The sequence below is a fragment of the Galeopterus variegatus genome, unplaced genomic scaffold (genome assembly GCF_000696425.1).
Source record: "Galeopterus variegatus unplaced genomic scaffold, G_variegatus-3.0.2 Scaffold3794, whole genome shotgun sequence".
NCBI classification, from domain to species: Eukaryota; Metazoa; Chordata; class Mammalia; order Dermoptera; family Cynocephalidae; genus Galeopterus; species Galeopterus variegatus.
In genome coordinates this window covers 131,730-141,613 of record NW_007729905.1, presented here as the reverse complement: position 1 = coordinate 141,613, position 9,884 = coordinate 131,730, and the positions used below count along the sequence as shown (strand labels likewise).

Below are 9,884 nucleotides of genomic sequence, written 5' to 3'. Positions count from 1 at the left end.
TGTTAGGTCACAAATCAATTCTCAATAATTTTTTTTTAATTTTTAAATTTATTTTCTTATTTATTTATTTATTGGGTTTTAAAAAAAATTTTTTTATTAGCATATTCATTGTTACAAATCATACTTATTCTTTATGCCCCTTATCCAATCTCCCCATTCCCCCTGCCCTTTTAAAAACCATAGATTTGTTCTATCTGATAGATTAACCGTTCCTCTGTTGGTTTGTTGCCTAGATGATCTATCCAGTACTGAGAAAGGTATGATCAAGTCCTCCCCTGTTACTGTAAATCAGATGCTTCCTCTATTACTCTGGAGTGTGCTTTGTGGAGAGAGAGGATCTCTTTTTTTTTTTTTTGGTCTCTGCTGGTGCCTCTCCATTGATGTCAATGCAGTTGAGAGTCTGACGTGCAATCTGCACAGTGGCTGTGACTGCTGCTATAGAGACTAGGCAATTTTGCGGCAACCATGGCAATTGTGGTGGCTGTGGTGGGTTACCCTTTTGGAAATGTGTTTTTGGTGTGCTTTTTACCTGGTTGCGGCTGGATTCAGTTTCCCCTGGCTCCAACCTCAAGACTCTGGCAGGGCCCCGAGGTGGTGGAAGTCTCAATAACTTAAAAAAACTGAGATCATCTCAACTATCTTTTCAGACCACAATGGATTAAAACTAGAAATTAATAACAAGAAAAACTTGGGACTCTATACAAATACATGGAAATTAAACAACAGGCTCCTGAATGACCTATGAGTCCAAGAAGAAATTAAACAGGAAATCAAAAAATTTCTAGAAAACAATGAAAATAAAGATACATCATATCAAAATGTGTGGGACCCTGCAAAAGCAGTATTAAGAGGGAAGTTCAGAGCAATAAATGCTTACATCGAAAAATAGAAAGATTTCAAGTAAACGACCTAACTGTACACCTAAAAGAACTAGAAAAACATGAACAATCCAATCCCAAAGTTAGGAGATGGAAAGAAATAATCAAGATTAAAGCAGAACTAAATAATATACAGACCCAGAAAACAACACAAAAGCTTAGTGAAACAAAAAGTTGGTTTTCTGAGATGATAAACAAAATAGACAAACCATTAGCTAGGTTAACAAAAAAAAAAAAAAAAAAAAAGGAGAAGACCCAACTAACAAAAATAAGAAATGAAAAAGGAGACATTACAACTGATTCTACAGAAATACAAAAAACCATTAGAGACTATTGTAAATGACTATATGCCAACCAATTTGAAAACCTGGAGGAAATGGATAAATTTTTGGACACATGCAAACTACCAAGACAGAACTACTAAGAAATAGAAAACCTGAACCGACCAACAACAAGCAATGAGATTGAAGCAGTAATTAGCAATCTCCCAACAAAGAAAGCCCAGGACCAGATGGCTTTACTGCTGAATTCTACGAAAGTTTTACAGAGGAATTAGTACCAGTCACTCCAAACTATTCCAAAATATTGAAACAGAGGCCACTCTCCCAAACTCATTCTGTGAGGCCACATTGCCTTAATACCAAGACCAGACAAACATACAACAAGAAAACTACAGACCAACATCTCTGATGAGCATAGATGCAAAAATTCTCAATAAAATACTAGTAATCAGACTTTCAGTCAAAATGGCAGAATAGACAGTCCCCAGCATCACTCTCTCCCACAAATCAACCCATTTACAACTATTAAAATGCAGTGACAGGCTGGCCAGCTAGCTCAGTTGATTAGAGCACAGCCTTGTAACACCAACGTCTAGGGTTCAATTCCCCATATCAGCCAGCTGTGGGGAAAAAAAAAAAGCAATGACAGCCAAGAATTTGGGGCCAGCACCGCTAGAGCCCAGGAGAAGAGGAAAGACCTATGGAGTTCATGAAGGCAGGAGAAGCCACAATGAGAGAAAGAAAGAATTGTTCCCACCATTTTAAGTCCTGGCCACTTCAAGGCTGAAGCCGGTGAGCACATGGAGCAAGGGCTGGCAAAAGCCACAGCTGTACCCTTTGCATGAAGTTGCTTGAAGGTGAGAGGGGAGAGGAGGACCTTGGTGGCCAACAGTCCAACAAAACCACTAACAGGGTTCCTGTGAACCCACATAAGAGCAAGGAGCTACAGACAACTGAAAAGGGGGACATTCAGAGGCAGGTGAGTCATTGCAAGGGACTGGCGCATGGCCCATCCCATGGGAAGTGTTTGGAGTGTGGGCAGTGGGGGAGATGGGCCCACTGAGGGAACACTAGGGCACAGCATGGAGAGCAGCTTTGCCCTCCAATCAGCAAAGGACCACTCAGTGGATACTGGTCAGGAATATAGAACGGTAGGGGCTGCAGTATGCGGAAAAGACTCAGGCCCAGGCCAGAGCTTCCACACACTCCAGGTGTACCAGAACTCATAAGCCCTGGAAGTGCATACAAGGTCAACAATTAAAACCTGAGCTGCACCAAAAGCATTCCTCTGGGAATCAGCAACAAAGCAACAATTTAGCTCAACTACATGGCTCAAGTGCCAGTTCCCACAGGAAGTTTCCCTTTTTTAGGAGTAAGCAAAGGACAACAATTAGTTCCAGTTCAGTTTAAGGGGTGGAAAGAGCGAATAATCCAATAGAGAACTGAAAGAAAAAACAAAATACCCACAGACCACACACAAAGTTTGATATTAACCAGCAAATGTCTAACACAACCAAAGAACACCTATAAAACCTAGAAGGACCAGAAGCCCCCAAGCCTCCTGAGCCAGGGTGATGGGGGGCCAAGAGCCTCAGCCACACCCTCCTGACATCCACAACCTGCCCAGCAAAGACCACCAAGCCACAACCAGTAGTGCTCAGGGCTCCCAACCCATTGTGGTGGAGGGGCCTAGGGTCTCAGCCACACCCCCCTGACATCTGCATCCAGCCCAGCAATGACTGAGCTGATGCTGGAAGCCCCTTGGTCTCCCCTGTTGGAATGAGGTGGGTGTTGTGGACCTTGACCACCCCCCCATCCTCATCCTCCCACCCTATTTCTCTTCCCCTTCCCTTCTTTACCTCCTCCACAACGGCTTCACAACATGTTAGAATGTAAAAAAAAAAAATGCATATATATTATTAAATAAACAAGTTTAAAAGGAAAAACAAAACTAGTAATCACAATACAGCAACACATCAAAAAAATTATACACCACGATCAAGTGGGATTCATCCCAGAAATGCAAGGATGGCTCAAAATACGCAAGTCAATAAATGTGATACATCACATCAACAAAATCAGGGACAAAAACCATAATCATTATTTCAATAGATGCAGAAAAAGCATTTGACAAAATTCAACATTTGTTCATGATAAAGACTCTCAGCAAATTAGGTAAAGAAGAAAAGTATCTCAACACAATAAAAACCATCTATGACAAGCCCACTGCAAATATCATCCTGAATGGGGAAAAACTGAAGGCTTTTCCTTTATGAACAAGAACAAGACAAGGATGCCCACTCTCACCACTCCTATTTAACATAGTACTGGAAGTACTAGTCAGAGCAATCAGGCAAGAGAAAGAAATAAATGGCATCCAGATCAGAATAGATGAAGTCAAACTGTCCCTATTTGCAGATGACATGATCCTGTATATAGAAAAACCTAAAGACTCTACCAAAAAACTCTTAGAGCTGGCTAATAATTTCAGTAATTTTGCAGGATACAAAATTAACACCAAAAAATCAGTTGTGTTTATATTCTCAAATTATGAACTAACAGAGAAATCAAGAAAGTAAGCCCATTTACAATAACTACCAAAAAAATAAAATACCTAGGAATCAATTTAACCAAGGAGGTGAAAGATCTCTACAGTGAGAACTACAAACCATTACTCAAAGAAATTAAAGAAGACACAAAAAGATGGAAAGACATTTCATGCTCGTGGATTGGAAGAATTAACATTGTGAAAACGTCTATACTACCCAAAGCAATCTACAGATTCAATGCAATCCCCATCAAAATACCAATGACGTCCTTCACAGAAATTGAAAAAACAATCCTACCATTCATATGGAACAATAAAAGACCCTGAATAGCCAAAGCAATCCTGAGCAAAAAAAGTAAAGCTGGAGGCATAACACTACCCGATTCAAATTATGCTACAAAGCTATAGTAACCAAAACAGCATGGTACTGGCATAAAAATAGACACTTTTACCAGTGGAACAGAATAGAGAGCCCACACTGTGTGGTAGAGTCTGGTGCACCCATGGCTGTTTGTATTGCCGCTGCCGTCCCACGACAACCACTGCCATCCCCTGCCCTGCAGCTGCCGCCGCACTGCCATGTGTGTTGCCGCCGCCTCGGGACCGGCTGTATGATTAGGCCACAATCTTCAATGAGTAAACATATTCCTTTCTGTGGTGTTCTTGGTCACACATTTATGGAGTTTCTGAAGGGCAGTAGAGATTACTGCCAGGCACAGCACGACCTCTATGCAGACAAGTGAACTGTAGAAATTCATTACTACTTTACCAAGAAGCCCCCATAAGAATGGTTAACCTGGATATGGAAGTGTTGAATTGACATCCGCAGAGCATTTTACAAGAGTTTTGATCTGGATGGGGTAAATCTCAGTGCCCTTCCTTTCTATTGCCTCAGTATTACTGGATTGAAGAATTGCTGCTTCTTGTTAGGAGGTTCATTTCACTTACCATTATTCCCAAGTTTATACTCAAAGTACTTAGAATTTCAAGTGGAGTATATTGAAGTAGACTTCAGTTTCTTTGCATCATTTCTGTATTCAATTTTTTAAATTCTTTCATAACCCTATTGAGTGTTTTTTTAACCAAATTAACATGGCTCGAATGGACCTCCCAGCTCCTGTGGAAGTCACATATAAGAACATGAGATTTCTTATTACACACAATCCAACCAATGCGACCTTAAACAAATTTATAGAGGAACTTAAGAAGTATGGAGTTAACACATTAGTAAGAGTATGTGAAGCAACTTACGACACTACTCTTGTGGAGAAAGAAGGCATCCATGTCCTTGACTGGCTTTTTGATGATGTTGCACCACCATCAACCAGATTGTTGATGACTGGTTAAGTCCTGTGAAAATTAAGTTTCGTGAAGAACCTGGTTGTTGTATTGCTGTTCATTGTGTTGCCGGCCTTGGGAGAGCTCCAGTGCTTGTTGCCCTAGCATTAGTTGAGGGTGGAATGAAATATGAAGATGCAGTACTATTTATAAGACAAAAGCGGCGTGGAGCTTTTAACAGCAAGCAACTTTTGTATTTGGAGAAGTATCGCCCTAAAATGCGGCTGCGCTTCCAAGACTCCAATGGTCATAGAAATAACTGTTGCATTCAATAAAACTGGGGTGCCTGATGCTGTTGCTTTGGAAGTGGAACTTAGGCAGGACCTAATTTGTCATGCATACTAGCCAACTTGCTGGCTTGGTGAATAAGTCTAATGAAGCATTATAGGAGTATTGAAAAGCAGTTTTACCAGGCCACGAGATTGACAGAATTGCAGCCTCTGTGTTTGGGTTATGATCAAACTATTCAGATACTTAAAACAGATTCTTGCTGTTTAGCATTTAAAATGTGCTTATCATTTTGTACCAATTGACCTTTCCTTAAATCATGTGATATTGACTTACATTTTCTTGAAATCTGTTCCCATGCCAGAATCTTATCAATACATAAGAAATTTCAAAAGATAAGGTGCCAATATACCCAGCACAATACTTGTATATTTTTAGTATCATAAAGAACTAAAAATCCCAGGAACTACAAACACTCTAGACCTTATGTGGTTTATTCCTTCAGTCATTTCAAACACTGAAAGTAGGGCCTGTATGGTTATCTGCCTGCTCACTTTATGTTTACATTTCCCGCATTCATACCAGTATACATCAGGTTGCATAACCATTGATTTTTTTTTAACCAAGTCTTACAGTGATTATTTAATATCTTTCTAATAAATCTCATTTTGTGTTACTACAAAAAAAACTCCATTTTGAAAATCTACATTGTACAGAAGCACATGTCTTCAATGTCTCCAGACAAAAAAGCCTTATAGTTAATTTAATGTTTGCACTCTGAGGTGCAACTTAACAGGGAGGGCCTGAAAAAAGAATGGGAGGGGGCTATTAAATATTTTTAGTAAAATGTTGCCTTTGTCTTGTACAGAGCATGTAGAATATGCTCTTTAATTTAGTAAATATTTTTTTAAAAGGTAGAGATGCTTTGTTATTGTAGCTAAAACAATTCTTAATCATAAAATTCTTGAAATTCTTTTTCCCCCCATACTTATCAGAAGTTGTTTATCAACTTATGTTTGTCTGAAGTGTTTTCCCCCCTTTTCTTCCCAACCTCTCTTGCAAAAAAAGAAGTGGGTTTCTACTAATGAATTAAGAAGATATCTAATATTTTATATGCCTTTTGAGCTGTGTAACTTAATATTTGGGTACTTGATAATTAGTTTTATTATGTAATTGATAAAATGGTGATCTGTATTAATGTTAGTTCAACCATATATTTATACTGTCTGGGAATGTGTGGTTATAGTTCTGTGGGGAGAAATAATTTGTCAGTATTCACCAGCTTGTAAAAACTTAGTGTGAGAGCTTAAACATCTAAATAAATAATGAAATGCAAAAAAAAAAAAAAAAAGAATAGAGAGCCCAGAAATCAACCCACAGATATACAGCCAATTGATATTTGACAAAGGCAACAAAAACATACATTGGGGAAAAGAATGCCTCTTCAGTAAGTGGTGCTGGGAAAATTGGATATCCATATTCAGAAGAATGAAACTAGACCTGTACCTCTCACCATATACCAAAATCAACTCAAAATGGATTAAATACTTAAGTATAAGACCTGAATCTATTAAACTACTAAGGGAAAATATAGTGGAAACATTTCAGGAACTAGGACTGGGCACAGACTTTATGAACAAGAGCCCGAAAACACATGCAACAAAAGGAAAAATAAATAAATGGGATTATATCAAACTAAAAAGTTTCTGCACAGCAAAGGAAACAATCAACAGAGTGAAACTACAGTCCACAGAGTGGGAGAAAATATGTGCAAACTATACATCCAACAAGGGATTAACATCCAGAATAAACAAGGCACTCAAGAAATTATGCAATAAAAAAAACAAATAACCCAATTAAAAAACGGGCAAAGGAGCTGAACAGACATTTTTCTAAGGAAAATACAAATGGCTGACAGGAACTTAAAAAAAATGCTCAACATCACTAATCATCAGGGAAATGCAAATTAAAACCACATTGAGATATCACCTCACTCCATTTAGACTGGCTATAATCAAAAAGATGGAAAATAAAAAGTGGTGGCAAGGACGTGGAGAGAAGGGAATGCCCCTACACAGCTGGTGGAACTGTAGATTAGTACAACCACTATGGAAAACAGTATGGCGATTACTCAAACAACTACAGATAGATCTACCATGCAATCCAGCAACCCCACTTCCAGGTATATACCCAAAGGAATGGAAATCATCATGTTGAAGGGATTCCTGCACTCCCATGTTCATCGCCGCTCTATTTACAATAGCCAAGATATGTAACAGCCTAAATGTCCATCGACAGATGACTGGATAAGGAAAATGTGGTATATATACACCATGGAATACTATTCTGCCATCAAAAAGAATGAAATTCTGCCATTTGCAGAAACATGGATGAGCTTGGAGAAAATTATGCTGAATGGAATAAGCCAGGCATGGAGGGAAAAATACTGCATGTCCTCACTCATAAGTGGGAGCTAAAGAGAGAAAGAAGAAAGGAAAGAAAGACCACAGTGGTGCATTGGTCTTGCAAAGGGAGTGAGCATATTTAGGGCTGTGGAGTGGAGTGGAGAAGGGGGAAACGGAATGGGAGGTTGGGGATTAATTGGCTGGGGGGCATGGGGAATAATCAAAATTTGTGGTAATGCGAATGCTGACAGTATTGATCTGGCTATCACATCTTGGGCACAAGCGGTGATGGTCAGCTTTACACTCCATGAATATGCATAATCAATTTTTAAAAAGAAAATGTGGTACAGATACACATTGGAACACTATTCAGCCTTTAAGAAGAAGGAAATGTTGTCACTTGTGCCAACATGGATTAACCTGGAGGATATTATGTTAATAAGCCAGGCACAGAAATACAAATAACCACATGATCTCACTTATATGTGGAATATAAAAATGGTGAGCTCATAGAAGCAGAGAGCAGAAGGGTGATTACCAGGGGTAGGAGCTGAGGGGGATAGCAGGGTGGGAGATGGGGGAAATATTGGTCAAAGGATACAAAATTTCAGTCAGACTTAAGGAATAAGTTCAAGAGATCTACTGTACAACATGGTAAATATAGTTAATAAAATGTATTACATACATGAAAACAGCTTTAAAAAAGTAAGTTTCAAGTGTTCTCATCACAAAAACTAAGTATGTGAGGTAATACATATGTTAATTAGCTCAATTTAGTCATTCCACAATGTAGACATTTTCAAAATATTGTGTTGTACACCATAAATATTTACAATTTTTGACAATTAAAAAAATAAATTTTAAAAAAATGAGCCAGAAACCTTGACAGACACCTCACGAAAGATGTACTGTGAGCATGTAAGCATATGAATAGATGCTCCACATCACATGTCATCAAGGTAATGCAAATTAAAACAACAATGAGATACCACTACACACCTATTAGAATGGCCACAATCCAGAACACTGACAACACCAAATATTGGTGAGGATGTGAAGCAACAGGAACTCCCATTCATTGCTGGTGGGAAGGCAAAACGGTACAGCCACTTTGGAAGACAGCATGGCAGCTTCTTTCCTTTTTGTCTTTTTTCGTGACCGGCAATGGATCGCAACCCTCAGTGTTGCGCCCGCACCTCGCTCAGCCAGTGAGCCGCTGGTCTGTATGTGGGATCCGAACCCTCGGTGGGAGCGCCGCTGCACTCCCAAGCGGCACACTGTAGCAGTGCGCCACCAGGCCGGCCAACATGGCAGCTTCTTACAAAACTAAATATACTCCTACCATACGATCTAGAAATTACACTCCTTGGTATTTACCCAAAGAAGTTGAAAACTTCTGTGCACAGGCAAACCTACACATGGATGTTTATAGCAGCTTTATTCACAATTGCAAAAGTTGGAAGCAATCAAGACGTCCTTTGGAAGGTGATTGGATAAATAAACTGTGGTACATCCAGAAAATGGAATATTAGTCAACACTAAAAAGAAGTGAGATGTTAAGCCATGGAAAGACCTGGAAGAACCTTAAATGCATATTTCTGAGTGAAAGGAACCAGTCCAAGAAGGCTACATATTGCATGATTCCAACTATGTGACGTTCTGTAGAAGGCAAAACTATAGAGACATCAGTGGTTGCCAGGGGTTTGAAGGGGAGGGAGGGATGAATAGGTAGAGCACAGAGGATTTTTAAGGCAGTGAAACTACTGTACTATAGTGGTGCATAACAATTACAGTACAGTTGTCCAAACCCAGAGAATGTACACCACGAGAGATCCCTAATATAAACTATGGTCTTTGGGTGATTATGATGTGCCAATGCAAATTTATCAGTCGTAACAAATGTGCCACGCTGCCGGGTGATGTCAGTAACGGTGGAGGTTGTGCATGTGTGGGGTCAAAAGGTATATGGAAAATTTCTGTACTTTCCTCTCAATATTGCTGTGAACCTAAAACTACCCTGAAAAGTAAATTCTTTTTAAAAAAGACATCACGGTAGTCTTCCAAAACTTATTTTTGCTCCTTATTATGTTAATAAAATGTATTCATGTTGTTGATGTCATTGTTGTACATTGGTTCTCTCTGTTTTTTGGTGCCTTCATAATTATTGAGGATTCTAAGAGTTTTAGTTTATGAAGGTTAGCAATAA

At 39.1% G+C, this 9,884-nt stretch overlaps 1 pseudogene; it reads left to right on the top strand.

Moving 5' to 3' along the window:
* Positions 1 to 4,799: 4,799 nt before the first annotated feature.
* On the top strand, positions 4,800 to 5,320 carry LOC103601563 (annotated as a pseudogene).
* Positions 5,321 to 9,884: the final 4,564 nt, after the last annotated feature.